This window comes from Phyllobates terribilis, unplaced genomic scaffold (genome assembly GCF_046119375.1).
Source record: "Phyllobates terribilis strain yellow unplaced genomic scaffold, ASM4611937v1 Scaffold_7238__1_contigs__length_39039, whole genome shotgun sequence".
NCBI classification, from domain to species: domain Eukaryota; kingdom Metazoa; phylum Chordata; class Amphibia; order Anura; family Dendrobatidae; genus Phyllobates; species Phyllobates terribilis.
The window spans coordinates 20,001-25,000 of NW_027369979.1; positions in this window are offsets into that span (position 1 = coordinate 20,001).

Consider the following 5,000-nt stretch of genomic DNA (forward strand, 5'->3'; position numbering starts at 1 on the left):
GTCTGGCTTAGACCTGCCTCCGCCGCGGGGGGTCCTCGACCCACCGGCGGACAGGCACGAGGATTGGGAGAGGGGGGCTGGCCGTCGGGGTCCGCCGCGGCTCTGGCACTAACCCGGCGACGCTGAGGTCACGTGGGTGGTCGTCGGCCTGGCCGTGTCGGCGTCGCCCTCCAGCGTAGTCCCTCTTCCCGCTCGCGCCCGTAACCTCAAAGGGATGCCCGAGCGGCTTTTCTTCCCAGGGCTGCTCCCCGCCCAGGGCGGGAGCGCAGGGGGATCCCAGGTCGGCCTTTCACCGTACTCCCTACCTCTTGGCCCTCGTTCCTTCTCCCGTTCTCCATCTAACCCCTTGGCTCTGGGGTTTCCGCTCTCCCTCTCTCGCTCTCTCTCCTGCTCCCTGGCCGAGCCGCCTGGGAGGACGAGGGTCGAGGGGGAAGGCAACGGTCGGGCTGGGGCACACCGCACGGTGAGAACCCCCTTCGCCTGCCTCCACACCTCTGTCGTCCTCCCCACTGACGTAGGGGCTCGGGAAAAGACTGGAAATCGCGAAGCTCGGCAGTGGCGCGGAGAGGCCACCCACCGCCGCCGCTGTCGCCACCGCCGCGGAGGCCGCCCTTTCGGACACGAGGGGCAGCGCGAGCCTCCGCTGGCCGGGTACGCATCTGGAAGAAAAGGGCCGCCCTCGGAGAAGATCGCTGTGCTTCCCCGCACAGGGAGCGATTCGGACGACGGGCCCCCACGCCTGGCTGGGTGGGCGCCCCGCCGTTCGCCCGTACGGGTCGTCGGACCACTGCCTTCGCTCGGTTCGGGTCAAACTCCCCACGGCTCGGCCACCTCCGCAGACGGGAGGCGAGGCCGGCATGCGCGCCCAAAGATAGGTGTCGGAAGCCCGGGGGTAGAGGAGGAAGGGGACCGCTCACCTTAAGCCAGCGCGGGCTCCAAAGCCCGGGCCGAGCGAGCGGCGCCACCTCCCCACCCGGGAGCGCTGCGCCAGATCGATCGGAGGAAGAGCAGGGGTGCATGTAGGGACTTGCCCAAGTACGGAGGCTGCAAACCCCTGTCGTCGGGAGATACGTGCCCACGAGTCCTGGAAGCGCGACTCGGGTACAGGCGCCCTTGCGGGGGGGTACTGGATGTGGAACAGCACTGGGGTCGAAGCCACAAAAGCATCCGCCCTCATGGAGCCTCTCCTCGGCCTAAAAATCCAGATTTTAGCCTTGACGGCGCCCCCATGTGGAGAACCAGGGCCCGCGGGGGGGTCTGGCCAGGCTCACTTCAACCAGGAACACCTCTCTGACTTGGGATAGGCGACCGGCAAAAGTCCCCCACGCAGCTGCGGAAGCCTGGGTTCAGCCAAGGTGCAGACCTCCAGCCGAACAGGGACTCATAGCCAAAACGCATACCCAGGCCTACGGAGGTGAAAACCAGCTTAAATGAGTCGAAATGTGTCGGGGCTGAGAGGTACCTCTCTCTCATATATTCTGCCGGTGGTGTGCAAAACTGGGTCTTTGCATGGAGTGTCACCCTATACCCACTTTAGGGACGCATGCAAAAAAGTGCCCGATCGCCTGGAACTGTCAGGCGGATTCGGCTCCCTGGAATTTCCTCATTCTGGTTCTTTTTCACTTTTTGTCTCTTTTGCGACATCTAGTGGGCAGGCTGCATTACTGCAACCGGGGACACCTCAAAACGCTTGGAACTGGGGAGCGGGCTCAATTTACAAACGTTTTGCGGGTCTGGAAGTCAAAATTGTGACTTCTGAAAACGACTAAGTATCAAGGACTCATCGCGCGAATCGCTCTGGAACTGAAATCGGATGCGCGCACTGACATGCTCCCCTCTCTGGAAGTCTGACACAAGTTGAAAAATTTTCTAAGTCCCCCAAAAATTTTTTTTTTTCAACTTTTTTTCAATTTTCCCCCTGTGGGATATATATTTTACCCACACTTTTGGAGCCCTCCTGGGATGCCCTCTAACATACTAGAACCTCATTTTGTGGAAGTTTTCACAAAATTGTGAAATTTTCAAAAAGTCAGAAATTTTGCCAAAAACGACTAAGTATCAAGGACTCATCGCGCGAATCGCTCTGGAACTGAAATCGGATGCGCGCACTGACACGCTCCCCTGTCTGGAAGTCTGACAAAAGTTGAAAAATTTTCTAAGTCCCAAAAATTTTTTTTTTCAACTTTTTTTCAATTTTCCCCCCTGTGGGATATATATTTTACCCACACTTTTGGAGCCCTCCTGGGATGCCCTCTAACATACTAGAACCTCATTTTGTGGAAGTTTTCACAAAATTGTGAAATTTTCCAAAAAGTCAGAAATTTTGCAAAAACGACTAAGTATCAAGGACTCATCGCGCGAATCGCTCTGGAACTGAAATCGGATGCGCGCACTGACATGCTCCCCTCTCTGGAAGTCTGACACATGTGTGAAAATTTTCTAAGTCCCCAAAAATTTTTTTTTTCAACTTTTTTTCAATTTTCCCCCTGTGGGATATATATTTTACCCACACTTTTGGAGCCCTCCTGGGATGCCCTCTAACATACTAGAACCTCATTTTGTGGAAGTTTTCACAAAATTGTGAAATTTTCAAAAAGTCAGAAATTTTGCCAAAAACGACTAAGTATCAAGGACTCATCGCGCGAATCGCTCTGGAACTGAAATCGGATGCGCGCACTGACACGCTCCCCTGTCTGGAAGTCTGACAAAAGTTGAAAATTTCTAAGTCCCCAAAAATTTTTTTTTTCAACTTTTTTTCAATTTTCCCCCTGTGGGATATATATTTTACCCACACTTTTGGAGCCCTCCTGGGATGCCCTCTAACATACTAGAACCTCATTTTGTGGAAGTTTTCACAAAATTGTGAAATTTTCAAAAAGTCAGAAATTTTGCCAAAAACGACTAAGTATCAAGGACTCATCGCGCGAATCGCTCTGGAACTGAAATCGGATGCGCGCACTGACACGCTCCCCTGTCTGGAAGTCTGACACATGTGTGAAATTTTCTAAGTCCCCAAAAATTTTTTTTTTCAACTTTTTTTCAATTTTCCCCCTGTGGGATATATATTTTACCCACACTTTTGGAGCCCTCCTGGGATGCCCTCTAACATACTAGAACCTCATTTTGTGGAAGTTTTCACAAAATTGTGAAATTTTCCAAAAAGTCCAGAAATTTTGCAAAAACGACTAAGTATCAAGGACTCATCGCGCGAATCGCTCTGGAACTGAAATCGGATGCGCGCACTGACACGCTCCCTGTCTGGAAGTCTGACAAAAGTTGAAAAATTTTCTAAGTCCCCAAAAATTTTTTTTTTCAACTTTTTTTCAATTTTCCCCCTGTGGGATATATATTTTACCCACACTTTTGGAGCCCTCCTGGGATGCCCTCTAACATACTAGAACCTCATTTTGTGGAAGTTTTCACAAAATTGTGAAATTTTCAAAAAGTCAGAAATTTTGCCAAAAACGACTAAGTATCAAGGACTCATCGCGCGAATCGCTCTGGAACTGAAATCGGATGCGCGCACTGACACGCTCCCCTGTCTGGAAGTCTGACAAAAGTTGAAAAATTTTCTAAGTCCCCAAAAATTTTTTTTTTCAACTTTTTTTCAATTTCCCCCTGTGGGATATATATTTTACCCACACTTTTGGAGCCCTCCTGGGATGCCCTCTAACATACTAGAACCTCATTTTGTGGAAGTTTTCACAAAATTGTGAAATTTTCCAAAAAGTCAGAAATTTTGCAAAAACGACTAAGTATCAAGGACTCATCGCGCGAATCGCTCTGGAACTGAAATCGGATGCGCGCACTGACACGCTCCCCTGTCTGGAAGTCTGACAAAAGTTGAAAAATTTTCTAAGTCCCCAAAATTTTTTTTTTCAACTTTTTTTCAATTTTCCCCCTGTGGGATATATATTTTACCCACACTTTTGGAGCCCTCCTGGGATGCCCTCTAACATACTAGAACCTCATTTTGTGGAAGTTTTCACAAAATTGTGAAATTTTTCCAAAAAGTCAGAAATTTTGCAAAAACGACTAAGTATCAAGGACTCATCGCGCGAATCGCTCTGGAACTGAAATCGGATGCGCGCACTGACACGCTCCCCTGTCTGGAAGTCTGACAAAAGTTGAAAAATTTTCTAAGTCCCCAAAAATTTTTTTTTTCAACTTTTTTTCAATTTTCCCCCTGTGGGATATATATTTTACCCACACTTTTGGAGCCCTCCTGGGATGCCCTCTAACATACTAGAACCTCATTTTGTGGAAGTTTTCACAAAATTGTGAAATTTCAAAAAGTCAGAAATTTTGCCAAAAACGACTAAGTATCAAGGACTCATCGCGCGAATCGCTCTGGAACTGAAATCGGATGCGCGCACTGACACGCTCCCCTGTCTGGAAGTCTGACAAAAGTTGAAAAATTTTCTAAGTCCCCAAAAATTTTTTTTTTCAACTTTTTTTCAATTTTCCCCCTGTGGGATATATATTTTACCCACACTTTTGGAGCCCTCCTGGGATGCCCTCTAACATACTAGAACCTCATTTTGTGGAAGTTTTCACAAAATTGTGAAATTTTCCAAAAAGTCAGAAATTTTGCAAAAACGACTAAGTATCAAGGACTCATCGCGCGAATCGCTCTGGAACTGAAATCGGATGCGCGCACTGACACGCTCCCCTGTCTGGAAGTCTGACAAAAGTTGAAAATTTTCTAAGTCCCCAAAAATTTTTTTTTTCAACTTTTTTTCAATTTTCCCCCTGTGGGATATATATTTACCCACACTTTTGGAGCCCTCCTGGGATGCCCTCTAACATACTAGAACCTCATTTTGTGGAAGTTTTCACAAAATTGTGAAATTTTCAAAAAGTCAGAAATTTTGCCAAAAACGACTAAGTATCAAGGACTCATCGCGCGAATCGCTCTGGAACTGAAATCGGATGCGCGCACTGACACGCTCCCCTGTCTGGAAGTCTGACAAAAGTTGAAAAATTTTCTAAGTCCCAAA